Genomic DNA, 15,780 nt, shown 5'->3' on the forward strand with positions numbered 1-15,780 from the left:
CAAACATCTTATTCCCAGGAAACTATACTGTCCCAAGACTTACTTCCAAATATAGAGAATAAAAAGAGAACCAACTCTGTGCTATTTGCCACAGCTTCTCTCAAAGGACTACTATATAACAAAACTGACAAAACAGCATAGACTAAAAATTGCTTGCTTACTAACAAAAAATTGCAAGAATATATGTAAGAGCACCATCTGGTGACTCTTCCTATAACATTTTTAAACACACTTTTAATTAATGGCAAGTAGGCTACACTATGGCTCTTTGCCCATTTCACAGGTCGTCTATAGCTTCAACCTCTGTCTTGACAAACATGCCGCAGCTTTAGAGTGTAATCATTATGCTTCACCTCTGTAGGTAGGAAATAAGAAAATGTGGAGGCTATTGAACATTGTAAGGGAGGGTGTATTAGAGTCTGGTACTGTGGATTTCTCTACAGGATCAGCACCAGTTATTTAGCATTTGTGTTCATCCATACTTATGGCACAGCAGGAGAATACATACAATACATGTTTAGCTGGGGTCAGTGGCCCCACCACCTTACACAATAGCATGGATGGGATGCAACTCCTATACTAGTACATAGGCTGGAATGGTGGCTGCAGGTAGCCTGCACAGCTCTCATGGCCCTGGGCTGAACATAAGATTTCACCTTCCCAGACTCTGCTTGCTCCACCTGCAAAAAAACTGAATGTTAGGGCTTTATGCAGGTGGATTTTACCAAATGGTCAAATCCCAAAAGGGGCTAAGTATCTGCATTTCGGTGTATTACTGTGGGAGTTGTGGGTGCTCAGCAATACCCAGGATCAGGCCCATTGCTGTGTATGAACTGTAATGGTATAAATAAAGGGGTGAAATTAATAAGATGCCAAGGATGATGAAGCTTGCTGAGTGCTGATCATGGGTGTTGATCATTGTGAATATATACTAGGCATCAACTGAATGCCATATTCATCTCTGAGCAGATAATTTTCACTCCATGCATCTGAAGAATTGGGGGTTTTTACACATGAAAGCTTATGCCCAAACAAATCTGTTAGTCTTTAAGGTGCCACCAGACTTCTTTTTGTTTTTGAGGATACAGACTAACACGGCTGCCCCTCTGATCTCTGAGCAGAGTGTTATCCTTATTTTTCTGCAACAAAAAATTCTGAAATAATACTGTGGACTTTGATTTTAATTTAATGCCTTTTCTGATACATCAAAGTGATATTGTTATATAACAACTGAAGTTTAATGGAGAAATATTATTCATGGCATTCTGTAACAATGACCTTCCCACAGTTCTTAATAATAAAGTTTCCCCACAGATGTACAGTCCATCAATACAAATCATACCTTTAGGTTTTTGTGGTTATTACTATATTGATCTCATCTGATTATGAATAATACAACATTTTTAGTCACCCGATTCTGGCCTTTTAAAAAATAAAATAAAAATAGTTTACTGCAGTAAAGAAGAAAATTAGCTGAATCTCACACACTCTCTCACACACACACACACGTTTGTCAGGGTCAAACCTGAGTGATGCTGTGACCACTTGCACCAGGGTGCAATGCTACTTGCTCAAATTTGACCCAGCAGCCCCTTCACCATAACGGAAGGGCAGTCAGGCCAAACCAGAGCAGCACTGCATCCCCAAGTACTAGAGCATATATTTGCCTAGGGTCCACGGATGGATTAATCTGGCCCTGTTTGTGATTATCCTGTTTTTCTTTCATTTCCTCATTGCGTTGTACAAGCAATTCTCTACAAAGGAGGTTGACTTTAGTTCCTGGGTTGGCCTTACAGAGACCCATGGGAAGGTTGGAAAGACAGGAACAAATCCTTGTACAGAGATTCACATAGGGCATCCACATGGCACATGCTAGTGTAGGCTTAGAAGGAGCTCCTAGTGGGAGCAGGTGTTACTCTTTCTTCCATGCCAGCAACTTGAAGTTCTCCCTCCCCATCCTTCTCTAGGCATGCCTGAGAAAGGGACCTTTGTCCTGGACCTGTAAGTAAAGATATGCTTTACATTTTGTGGGACAACTGCTTTCACAACTCTGGCATCATTCAGACTTATCCTCACTCATGCACATGCCTATCTCGCTGTATAAAATCTCCTGTTCTAGCACTCTCTCTGAGAAAAGATTACTGTGCCAATTGACTCATATTTACTAGAACACAATAATAATCATTATGATTATGCCTCTAGATGATATCTAAAATGCTTGCTTAAGGCTTAAGTTGAAACTGATCACCAGAGAAGAGGCTGAGGATATGATTCCCTCATCCCACCCCTACAAGAAATATTAGTCAAGGTAATTAACTTTAGTTTTGTTTGGGGTTTTTTGCCTCCCTTCAAAACACACTGCAGTATGATCTGAAGGGACCAGAAGGGTGAAGGGCTGCTTTACAAAGTCTTCAAAGACAGGGGATGAAGGCGGCGCTACCAAAAAAAAAAGCATTTGCCCCATTTAGGATAAGTTCCTTTTTATGGTGCCTTTCAGCTCCAAAGCTTGGGCATTTGTGGATAGGTGGAAGTCTCTTGCAGTCGAAGTTGGTTGTAATGAATGCCCATAAAACAGGCATGAGAACAGGTATCCTGAGGATGCTGTGTGGAGGGAGTGGTGGTGGAAATAGGGCATGGAGGAGGGTCTATACAGAGGTACAGAGACCCCCTTGGGAAAAAAAACATTTTTCCACAATATTGATATGGGTGGGGAATTGCCTCTTGGGGACCCCCTTGGGTTTATGAGTACTTGCTACAACATTAGCTATTGACTACATGGTTACATCTCAGTCTGCATTCCTGTAATTCAATAAAAGTTGTGGCCATTGACATTAACCTATTTATGAGTGTTGTGTTCTCTCTGCACATCATCCAGATTGGCTTCAGCAATATACACTTACTAAATTTGAGACCTATGTTACTTGAAGTGTGAACTTTGGTGGAGATCCATGGATTACTACTGTAGGGCAATCAATCATATCATTTCCCATTTAGGAGTTATGCTGAACTGAAAAACAGTACTGGTAACTTGCCATTCTTGGCGTATAATTAACAAATCTCCTCAACACTTTGAAATTCTTATTAAAACAAAATCTGATATTCAGCAACCTCTACATGCAAGGCTTAGGATATCAATTATTGCTCAAAATCAACCAGACTGTCCTAAAAGTGACTCCCATTTCAGGGAATTGGCACTGATTTTAGTGGCAGAGGATCACGCCCCTAACTTATTTAATCTACAAACCAGGGGTGAAAGTAACTTAAAGGATTTACCAGTATTCCAGAGTCCTGAGCAGGGGGGCGTGGCCTCAACTGGAAGAGGTGGGGCCTTTAAATACCTGGGCCCTGTAAATCAAGATTTAAAGGCCCGGGGCTCCAGCTGCGTCTGGGAGCCCCAGGTCCTTTAAATCACCCCCAGAGCTACCAGCTGCAGAGGCGGCTGGGAGCCCCTCAGGGATGATTTAAAGGGCCCAGGGCTCCGGCCGCCGCTACCACAGAGGAGCTCTGGGCCCTTTAAATCACCACCAGAGCCCTGCCACCGCTACCCCAGGGCTCCAGTAGTGGGGCTCTGGAGGTAATTTAAAGGGCCAGGGGCTCCGGCCGCTGTGGGGAGCCCCAGGCCCTTTAAATCACTGCCAGAGCCCTGCTGCTGCTACCCCGGAGTTCCGGCAGCAGGGCTCAGGAGGTGATTTAAAGGGCCCAGGGCTCAGCCACTGCAGGGAGCTTTAAATCACCAGCCTGGGGAAGCCAGTCCAGTCCGGCACGGTGTACTGGCTCTTGCTGGTATGCCGGACTGGACCAGACCCACTCACTTTCACCTCTGCTACAAAATCAATTGTTGGACTTGCATTGACAGCTACAGAGAGGAAGCTACTTTAGTTTATAAATACAAAGGAAAACAGTTTATTTAATTAATTTCAGAAGGAGCCAACAGATGAAAATGTGTTATGCCCTTTTCCCCCCTGCTTACAGATGACCCTTAATGCTCTGTTTACTTTTTCGTCAATTGACACGTATAACACCAAAGATGATGTGTCTCTAGCCTCACTCAAAAGGAGTGATATAAAAAGGTAGTTCAGTCTGCATGCCCATTCATCTGTTAGCGCCTACTAAGGCTTATATATGGGCTCCAACAATAATTTTTGCTTACATGGAACTTTTAAGAACTAGATTGAGCAGATGGATTAAGATTAATCATGTCACACAGGGTATTTGAAAGCCTTCAGTATCTACTTTTAGTTATTACCATCCTGGACTGAACTCAAAAAAGGGTCCATGAAGCAAAAAAAGTTTGTTATTTTTTATCCCTTTACCCATCACCTGAGCCATTTAGTCCTCCAAGAGTTTTAGAAAGGTTCATTCTAAATTGGCTAGTAGATATGATTCTGCTCTCAGCATAAATCAGGAATGGCTCCCCCAAAGTTAATTAAAAGTATACCAGTGTAAAAGGGGGATAAATCAGAATCAGGTTCTAAATCCCTTTTTAACTTATTGCACGCACTCCGTCTATACACATTGATTTAGATACATTGCGCGAGCACACACACAAGAAGTATGCAAGCAAACAACACCGTTAGTATTGTACGATTAACTCAGTACCCACTTTCTCAGTAACCCAGCATGGAGCCGCTGTAAATAGATTTTGTTGGTTTTAAAAGTTTTTAAAAATTGAAACCTTCCAGTGTAATAAACTGCAGGAAAGTGTGAGAGCTTGGATTCTGCAAACATCTCCTGCAGTGCACAGTTCTGTGTTCTTGGGAGTTTCTCAGTGGCAGGGGAAAGGCTTATTGCCACGACCTGTTTTTCTGCTGTGCTAGCGCTCAAACAATTACAAGCTATTTTTTTAAAGCAAAAGTAATAATTTGTATTACTGAAGAAAATGTTGTTGCGAGCAGTAGTACTTTTACTGTGTATGCCTTTCTAGCTCAGTGAACTCAACATTATTGAAGCTCGGCGAACTACTGCAACTTAGCAAGCTATACTGAAATCATAAAGGAAGAAGCGGGTAACTTAATAAAATATGCTGATTATGTTTAATTTTATGAGCAAGAAACTCAGCCAACTGGAATTCAAAACTACTGCTATACGCACTGCTGTATTCACTTACTCTTCAAAAGGTGAAAATTTGAGAAAGCCATTCAGCTGCAATAACGTAGAGAAGTAGCCCTTTGCTTTGATGTACTCCATTGCAAGATGGTCTAGTGCCAAAATTGGGATATGCGTGCCATCTATCTCCCCAACGCAGTTAGGGAATCTCATTGCCGCAAAGCCACCCACCATTTCCCGTACATTGCCCAGAGCCACAGTCCTTCGTAGCAGGAGGCAATTAATGACCCTGCACACTTGCATCACTACAACTCCCACAGTGGACTTCCCAACTCCAAACTGATTCGCAGCTGATCTGTAACAGTCAAGAGTTTCCAGTTTCCACAAAGCAATCACCACTCACTTACCTACCATTATGGCAGCTCTCATTTTGGTGTCCTTGTGCCACGGGGCAGAGGCAAGCGCTGCACACAGTTCTAGGAATATGGCTTTGCTCATATGAAAGTTCTGCAGCCACTGCTTGTCATTTCATATTTTAATCACACTCCAATCCCCAGAGCCAATCAGAAGGGGGGCCAGGAGGGCCAGTTGGCCTGGGCCTCAAGCTCAAAGGGGACCTCAGATTTAGACACTTGTTAATTTTTTGGCATTTGATAAGTTTTGCAACTTGTTTTTATGCGCATCCATATTGGACCAAAATGTGACACACACTCTCAGCTTAGAGCTGAAAATTTAAGAAAATAAGAGATGTGATTTGGTAAAAGACATAATTTTTTGGTTAACTGATATAGGTTTTGTCATATTAAAGTGTTAAAAATGTTCATAAATATTAATAAAAATAATCGGTTCTGATGGCACAAGATTAGACCATGATGAACGTGTCCTCTCAGATCAGCTGATTATATAAACAAACTACTACTAGTGTCTGGTGCTGGATCAACTGTATAGAAAGGTAGAGAATTGTTACATTTTAGTGTCTTTATAGTTTTACGTCTAGTTGACTAAGGAATTATTTATGTGCGAGAATTCCTCATTATTATCTTCATATGGTAGCTAAAAGAGGTGACTGGTTGGTTGGTTGAGCCCTAGCTTGGTAGCTTGGCCATCATCATAGGCTTTCGTAGGCTATAGGCCCAGATTCAAGATGAAAATTTGTGAGGACAATCTTGTACAGTGCGTTTCACGAGGACCCACGTTTGAAATTTTTGGACATTATCCCTCTGTCTGTATCTGTGTCTGTGTTTACTATATATATGTGATCCCTTTGTCTTCAGCTCAGCCTGTTATATTATACCTTGAGCGCTTGAGTTTTGATTCAGTGATAAGGATAATAACATGTCTGACTGTTTCATTTTGTGTTCTTAATTAGTATTCCTTCATTTTAAGTCTTTTCAGCATTTGTGTACCATTCAGCATTTTTGTATATGTTTACAGTAGAAGATTTCAAGTGTAGATAAGCTACTTATTAACAGCAGAATATTTCAAGTGTGGATAGGCTACATATTGACCAGATAGATCACTATGAAGAGGAGATTTGAAAGTGGTGCAAGCAAGAGACAGCAAAAACAACTGATTGAAGCAGCAGCTAAGAGCTCAAAGCCAATAACTTCATTTCTCAAACCACTGGAAAACACACCTTACCCAACAAACAATGCTACAGATAATGAAAACTCCGCAACTGCAACAGGTGATATTTCAGTGCCAATACCCAAACATGAGGACAGTAGTCAAGAAGGAGATGTGCCAACAGTAACAGATGCAGCAGATGCGTACGATCAAGAAACTCAACAGCAACAGGAAATGTAGATCTTATGTAGCAAGAGCAATTCATGAGTACTACAGGTTTGACTGTGACTGACACTGGAATTACTGACAAGAGCAATGCTGCCCAAACGCAACCTTTTCTTCAAATTAGTTGTTTTGAAATTCCAAGTAACATTCTACGAGATGCTGATAATCATGCGTTCCCTACTTGTCTGCTGATAAAAACTCTTCCAAATGGTGACACCTGCAAAAGGGACTGGTTATGCTGGAGTACGGAAAAACAATCTCTGTACTGTGCACCCTGCTTCATTTTGAACAAAGGTGGTGCAAATGCATCAGTTCTCTCCGATCAATCAGGATGGAGCATCAACTGAGGTTGGAGGAAATTGAAAGACCGAATACCATCACATGAGAGTTCAACGTCACACAAAGAAAACTATGTTGCATGGAAATCAGCCAGTGGGGCAGCATCAGCTGAAAGTTCAGTTAAGAATTTACTCTTGATTGAACTCTCTACAGAAACTAATAACTGGAAAAAACTTCTTGAGTGCATCCTGAATGTCATCCTTTTTCTTTCTGAGCGGGGATTGGCTTTCTTTGGTTCCAGTCAATGTATTGGTGATTGTGCAAATGGAAACTTTCTAGGCATAATTGAGCTCCTCAGCAAATATGACCTACTTTTAACAGAGCATGTTAAACATGTTTGAGAATCGCAAGAGAATAAAAAGCGCAAGCAAGTCCATTATCTCTCCACACACATACAAAACAAGTTTATTGAGCTATGTGGGTCATTCGTTCAAATACCAATTCTTCATGAGATTTGAAATGCCAAGTATTTTTCAATCATTGTTGATGCCACTCCAGATTGTTCTCACAAGTAACAAACTACTATAGTTATTTCATATGTTAAGATTGTAGACAGCTCAAAATTTTCAATTGAAGAAAGGTTTATTTTGTTCGATAATTTCATGAGAAAAACGGGAAAAGAAATTGCTGCTTGAGTACTAGCAAGTCTACAAGGTTTTAAGTTAGATTTTCAAGTCTGCATTGGTCAAGCCTATGACAATGAATCTAGTATGGCTGGGAAGTACAAAGGCGTACAAGCAGTTCTGCTTGAGCATAATTCAAACTGTATTTTCTCCATCTGTGGAAACCACACACTAAACCTTGTAGGTGTTGATTGTGCTGAATCATGCAAGGAGGCAGTTACTTACTTTGGCACTACTCAGCAAATGTACAATCTCTCCAGTAGCAGTCCACAAAGGTGGGGAATTCTGAAGCAATATCTTCCTGTTTCGCTGCATGGGATGTCCAAAACTAGAAGGTCTGCATGGATTGTTTTTAAGTTTTTAAGGTTTTTAAGGTCAGGCTTGACAAAGCCCTGGCTGGGATGATTTAATTGGGGATTGGTCCTGCTTTGAGCAGGGGGTTGGACTAGATGACCTCCTGAGGTCCCTTCCAACCCTGATATTCTATGATTCTATGATTGATGGTGTTCAACCAGTTATGCAGCATTTGAATTCAGTGAGAAAAGCTTTAAATCAGCTTGGATCTCTCAATCTCACTGCACAGGCTCGAACTGAACTTCAGTTTATTCAGAAGCACATGTCCAAATTTGAATGAATTCTGATGTCATCTTTGTAGATGAAGCTACTTACAATGATCCACCAAACTAATCTGGTAACTGAAGCACACAATGCTACAGTTGATGTTGAGAGGGATAACTTTGAAAGTCTTATCAATGACATTCAACAGATTCGTGAACAATGGGATGTGATCCTGAGTGAGTCCAAATTAGTAGCACAGAATATTGGCATTTCATCTGAGTTCTCCACCAATCGCAACTTACCTACTGAATCCGATGCCGAGCAGCATTATAGGGTAAATGTCTTCCTTGTCATCATTGACTCTATTCAATCAGGTCTTACACGTCGATTTGTGTCACTGCAACTAATTTGTACCCTTTTGGGGTTTCTTTGGCAGTTCAACAGACTGAGTAATGAAGATCTACTTTCTGCAGCTGAACAATTTCAGCAACAGTACAACAAAGAAATCTCAAAAGATCTCAGTGACAAGGTCATCTTCCTCAAATGAATATATTCCACGAACTTTAAATTGGATTGCAAGCAAAAAGAATTGCTTGCAGAAATACTCCAACTTGGACTCTCTGGGGTGTTTCCAAATATCACAATTGCGTTGCGTATTTTTGTCAGATTGCCTGCATCAGTGGCTTCAGGTGAATGCACCTTCAATGTGTTGAAGCAAGTAAAGAACTATCACCGTTCAACTATGAGACAAGTGCATTTGAATGGGCTCGCCATGCTTAATATTAACTGTGACATTGCATAAAAGCTAGATTTTTCCTCAATAATTAGTGCGTTTGCATAGAAAAAGGCTAGAAAAGCATTTGTTAAATAAAAAAAATATTCAAATTATGTCTCATGCTTTTTTTGGTGCCTTCTTTTGTTTTCATGTATCATCATTTTTTTATTTTTCTTATGGCTAGGGGCCTCAAAAGCTGGAAGTGGCCCGGGCCTCTCTGGACCTCTGAGAGGGCCCACCGATCCCACCACTCAGTGCTTGTTTCCCGAGCCCAGTAATGAGTGTCCACTGTGTGCAGCTGCTCCAGGAATGCCAACATCCACCTTGAATGGTTTCTTTCCATGGCACACAACAGGGAAGGCAGCACAAATTCCTGTTCAGATTCGAAGCTCATGAAATACTACAGGTTCAGTTGTATTAACACTTATCAGAAGACTGGTGAACAGTACAGGATCCATGGTTTTATGGAGAGATGGCAGTCGCGAAGTTTATAGGGGAAGTTGAAAAACCATGTGAAATGCAGTCAGAAGCCCTTGGCATTATGGGACAGCGAAAACTCTCCCCTCCCTCCATGATCCACTGCGATCCATTCCTAGAACTCCTAGTGGGAGAAGGTGGCGATTCGCACAGTGGAATACCTACCCATGATGCACTGCTCTCTTTGTCAGTGCTAGAGCACCAACTGTGGACACGCTCCGTTGACACAAGGAGTGTTGCGTGAACAAGCACAAGCAATGTAATTACAGCAGTTTATGATTGTCAATGTAACTTAAGTCAACTTAACTGTGTAGTGTAGACATGGCCAGGAGTGGCGGCTCTTACAGCAAAGCAGTGTAAAAGGCACCCCAGGTAGGAGAACTGAGGGGATACAGCTGTTCATCAGTGCAGATTGTACCCTAGGTAATGTCACACTGAGATCCTGGGGTGTAAAGCAGTATAGAAATAGAAAATATTGCATTTCTTTTTTCTCAGCAATCAATACTTACCAAATTCAATTTTCTGTTAGATTATTATGGATAAACCTTAAGTAGCCCTCAATGTATCTTAACCAACAAACTTTCCCTCATCCTCAGATCTTCATGATTCAGCAGAATAAAGCAAGAAAGGTGTAAATTTTGAGAACAATGCCAAGGAGTTCCAGAGCACAATCAATAAAAGGAGTGCCAGAAAAACCTATGGGTGCTGAAAATGTACTCCTAACCACATTAAGCTTGCTCCAACCACAGTATATTGACTTCCTAATCTTTGATAGTTTCATGTTTACAATAGTTACATAGCTGTAACAGTGCATATGAGTATTGCATTGACACAGAGACAGGGATTAGGGGCACGTTCGTGATGTGGCATGTGGAGACCTTGGATTGATATCCCTCTACCTCTGCTCTAACTGTTCCCGCATTGCCAGCTCTTGTGATTTTATCATTTAATCTCATGATATTTGCTGTCTGCCTTAAACCACAACCTCCTAGGTTCATGATTATGTGTAATTCTCAGCTTTTGTTTAAGAAAAAATGTTTCTACCCCTAGTGGTTTTTGCATTTTGCACTTTTGCATTCCCTGATTTTAACTGTGTGACCTTAACATTACATTAACAGAAGGAAAAGGAGTACTTGTGGCACCTTAGAGACTAACAAATTTATTTGAGCATAAGCTTTCATGAGCTACAGCTCACTTCATCAGATGAAAGCTTATGCTCAAATAAATTTGTTAGTCTCTAAGGTGCCACAAGTACTCCTTTTCTTTTTGCGAATACAGACTAACACGGCTGTTACTTTGAAACCTGTCATTAACAGAAGGGTTGTTTTTATGCTATGACTATATAAAGGACACAAACAATGTCTTAATTAAGTCATAATGCTTAGGGAAGAAGAAATAGCAAAGACTCTATAACAGCTTTATAAATCATTAAGGAAATATACTGGTATTGTCACATTCTGCAGGTTTTGAAGATATAATGCAATATTCAGAAAATATTGAAAACTGTATAGTTAAAAAGTGCAGATAGTAACATTAACAAGAAACCGTTATTCTCTGGGGACTAACTAGGACATAATTATTCTGGTTCCAATGGCATCTCTTTCTGATTCATTTTTTAATGAGTGTCAATAAAAGTCATAATTGGATGTACAAATCCTTTAGGCTTTTATACACAGCCTACCTTCACTGGATGCCTATTGTTTAGTCTAAGCACATACTGCAGCCTCTACACTCATGATCAATGATTGCATATTTTTATTTACATATCAGAAATCTGTAGTAGATGACACATCAATTCATTTCAGCCAGTCATCTTTTAGTAAACACTGGCACCCAGATGCTGCAAATGCCCTAATTCCATGTGTGTCTGAAAGATGGATCATGGGATGATTTCTCCTCTAGATTAGTGAGGTCCACATTGATGAAAACAGGCGATAATTTGCTCTACAAGGCACTGACCCATTTTAGTGTGTATATCCTTTGAAAAAGGTGAAACCGTTATTATAATAGAGACCTAGAGGACTTTATGTGTAAGATTAAAAAGCGTATTACAATGGCTGCAGTAATTTGTAGTCACTTTAAGTATTGCTGAGCTGTTAAAGGACAAATGCTAATAAAATATATAAAAGCAGCTTATCATATTAAGAAGCTAATGATGTATAATGTGACTGGAATTTCAAATTAAGCAAAGATCAAGAATTATGAACATTTGCTGGCAAACACCTAGTGCTTACTGAATAGTTACTCCACAATAGTCAATTAAACGCGACAAAAAATACAAAGCAGCAGGATTACACCAACAGATCTGTTCCACTCAGATTCCTTGTGAGATGTACAAATCACTCCTGTAAGGCACAGAGACAAATAAGAAACTAACAGTAACATTTCATGTTTGGAATAGAAAACTAGCAGCTGTTTATCTTTTGAGGACTCAGAAGACTGACAGAAAAAATTACTTTTTAATTAAACTACTTTCTCCAGGGCCCAGCACCAAGACAGAAGAATTTCCTGAAGCAGGAAGCTTGTGACACTGTGCATTTATTTAAATTATTCTTCTGAGTTTTTTTAAAATGCATTATTTTAGGGTACTATTAGCTTATTCAGTGAGGTAAACATGGCAGGTGGCCAAGTTTTGTTTTCTAGTCTATTATTACTTAGAGTTCAGAGGAGCCATACAACTTTAATACCACAATTCCATATAAGGCATTCTGGGCCAGATTCGGACCTGATGTCAGCAGGTGAACACTCCATTTAAGTCAATGGAGAGGCATCTGCTTGCAGCAAGACTGAATTTGGCCCCCTATTTGTGAGATTCACCATGGCTCAGATTGGGCAATCAGAGCTGGAGGAATGGACTTCTGCACCTGTGTAGGGTTCTAGACTTCTGCACACGCAGAGTTGTGGAGGCTAGAGGATCCAATTCCAGGATCAGGGTTCCCCCCCCCTTTAGTATTTGGAGAGTTGTTGCCTATTTGCTCTTTTTATTAAAACATGACTTACATTAAAATCAATCACTTTAATTCGAAAGGTGCTGAGTGTTTCATTTCAGGCTCAAGCCTGCAAGGAGCTGAGCCCTCTGGCTCCAATCCAGCAAAGCACTTTAGCCTGCGTTTAACTTTCAACACGGGAATAGTCCCATTGACCTCAACAGCTCTTTGTTGACTTGAGCTGAGCCAGTCACATGCTTCAAGGTAAGCAGGTATTTAAATGCTTTGCTGGCTCAGGGTCAACATGCTCAACATGTTGCAGCATCAAGCCCTAATACTGGATAGCCATGGTATGAAAATGAAGACTATATATGCCTATTGCCATTTATAAGAAGCAGGCTTCTTCCATATTTTCTTGTCTGAGAAAGGCATGTATGCTTCCCAGTTATCCTAAGCTCTTGTAACTACCACCTGACTCCACAGAACTCTCCTCCTTGGCGAGCATTACAGTATGTAAGGTTTCCTCTGAAACCAGATGATGTCACTCCATGTATCACAGGCACCTCTTGCCTCCGGACCAAAATATTGTAAATGGTGTGTGCCTTGTTTAAGCATATATTTAAAAGGAACTCCCCCACCCCCTCCTCCTTGCTGACTGAAGTGCATGAAAAGCATTGAAACTAACACATAGAGCCAAATCCTGCCCCAGTTCCCCTTTCTTTCCCTCTCCCCCCACTCCTGGTAGACACAAAAGGCCCTGAATTTGCAGAAGCATCAGGATTCCTCTGTGTGTGGAGGAGAATGAGTCTGGGAAGTGTTACAGAGAACTTCTGGCAGACCATGAACGTCTGTGAGGGGAGGGCTCCTACCTCATACTGAGAATGAGGGGCGATCAGCAGGTTATCTCAAGTGCCTATATACAAATGCACAAAGCCTTGGAAACAAGCAGGGAGAACTGGAGGTCCTGATGATGTCAAGGAATTATGATGTGATTGGAATAACAGAGACTTGGTGGGATAACTCACATGACTGGAGTACTGTCATGGATGGTTATAAACTGTTCAGGAAGGACAGGCAGGGCAGAAAAGGTGGGGGAGTAGCACTGTATGCAAGGGAGCAGTATGACTGCTCAGAGCTCCGCTATGAAACTGCAGAAAAACCTGAGTGTCTCTGGATTAAGTTTAGAAGTGTGAGCAACAAAAGTGATGTAGTGGTGGGAGTCTGCTATAGACTACCGGACCAGGGGGATGAGGTGGATGAGGCTTTCTTCCGGCAACTCGCAGAAGCTACTAGATTGCACACCCTGGTCCTCATGGACGACTTTAATCATCCTGATATCTGCTGGGAGAGCACTACAGCAGTGCACAGACAATCCAGGAAGTTTTTGGAAAATGTAGGGGACAATTTCCTGGTGCAAGTGCTGGAGGAGCCAACTAGGGGGAGAGCTTTTCTTGACCTGCTGCTCACAAACCGGGAAGAATTAGTAGGGGAAGCAAAAGTGGATGGGAATCTGGGAGGCAGTGAACATGAGTTGGTCGAGTTCAGGATCCTGACACAGGGAAGAAAGATAAGCAGCAGAATACGGACCCTGGACTTCAGGAAAGCAGACTTCGACTCCCTCAGGGAACTGATGGGTAGGATCCCCTAGGGGAATAACATCGAGGGAAAGGAGTCCAGGAGAGCTGGCTGTATTTCAAAGAATCCCTATTGAGATTACAGGGACAAGCCATCCCGATGTGTAGAAAGAATAGTAAATATGGCAGGTTACCAGCTTGGCTTAACAGTGAAATCCTTGCGGATCTTAAACATAAAAAAGAAGCTTACAAGAAGTGGAAGATTGGACAAATGACGAGGGAAGAGTATAAAAATGTTGCTCGGGCACGTAGGAATGAAATCAGGAGGGCCAAATCGCACCTGGAGCTGCAGCTAGCAAGAGATGTTAAGAGTAACAAGAAGGGTTTCTTCAGGTATGTTGGCAACAAGAAGAAAGCCAAGGAAAGTATGGGCCCCTTACTGAATGAGGGAGGCAACCTAGTGACAGAGGATGTGGAAAAAGCTAATGTACTCAATGCTTTTTTTGCCTCTGTCTTCACGAACAAGGTCAGCTCCCAGACTGCTGAGCTGGGCAACACAGCATGGGGAATAGGTGGCCAGCCCTCTGTGGAGAAAGAAGTGGTTAGGGACTATTTAGAAAAGCTAGATGTGCACAAGTCCATGGGGCCGGATGCGTTGCAACCGAGAGTGCTAAAGGAGTTGGCGGCTGTGATTGCAGAGCTATTGGCCATTATCTTTGAAAACTCATGGCGATCGGGGGAAGTCCCGGATGACTGGAAAAAGGCTAATGTAGTGCCCATCTTTAAAAAAGGGAAGAAGGAGGAACCTGGGAACTACAGGCCAGTCAGCCTCACCTCAGTCCCCAGAAAAATCATGGAGCAGCTCCTCAAGGAATCAATCCTGAAGCACTTACACGAGAGGAAAGTGATCAGGAACAGTCAGCATGGATTCACCAAGGGAAGATCATGCCTGACTAATCTAATCGCCTTCCATGATGAGATTACTGGTTCTGTGGATGAAGGGAAAGCAGTGGATGTATTGTTTCTTGACTTTAGCAAAGCTTTTGACATGGTCTCCCACAGTATTCTTGTCAGCAAGTTAAAGAAGTATGGGCTGGATGAATGCACTATAAGGTGGGTAGAAAGTTGGCTAGATTGTTGGGCTCAATGGGTAGTGATCAATGGCTCCATGTCTAGATGGCAGCCGGTATCAAGTGGAGTGCCCCAAGGGTCGGTTCTGGGGCCGGTTTTGTTCAATACCTTCATAAATGATCTGGAGGATGGTGTGGATTGCACTCTCAGCAAATTTGCGGATGATACTAAACTGGGAGGAGTGGTAGATACGCTGGAGGGGAGGGATAGGATACAGAAGGACCTAGACAAATTGGAGGATTGGGCCAAAAGAAATCTGATGAGGTTCAATAAGGATAAGTGCAGGGTCCTGCACTTAGGACGGAAGAATCCAATGCACCGCTACAGACTAGGGACCGAATGGCTAGGCAGCAGTTCTGCGGAAAAGGACCTAGAGGTGACAGTGGACGAGAAGCTGGATATGAGTCAACAGTGTGCCCTTGTTGCCAAGAAGCCCAATGGCATTTTGGGATGTATAAGTAGGGGCAAAGCTAGCAGATCGAGGGACGTGATCGTTCCCCTCTATTCGACATTGGTGAGGCCTCATCTGGAGTACTGTG

At 41.9% G+C, this 15,780-nt stretch overlaps 1 protein-coding gene across 3 annotated transcripts in view; it reads right to left on the bottom strand.

Moving 5' to 3' along the window:
• CLSTN2 (calsyntenin 2) overlaps window positions 1–15,780 on the bottom strand; it is a 741,931-nt gene that overhangs the window by 153,037 nt on the left and 573,114 nt on the right. The window lies entirely within an intron of this gene.

This window comes from Lepidochelys kempii, chromosome 9 (genome assembly GCF_965140285.1).
Source record: "Lepidochelys kempii isolate rLepKem1 chromosome 9, rLepKem1.hap1, whole genome shotgun sequence".
NCBI classification, from domain to species: Eukaryota; Metazoa; Chordata; order Testudines; family Cheloniidae; genus Lepidochelys; species Lepidochelys kempii.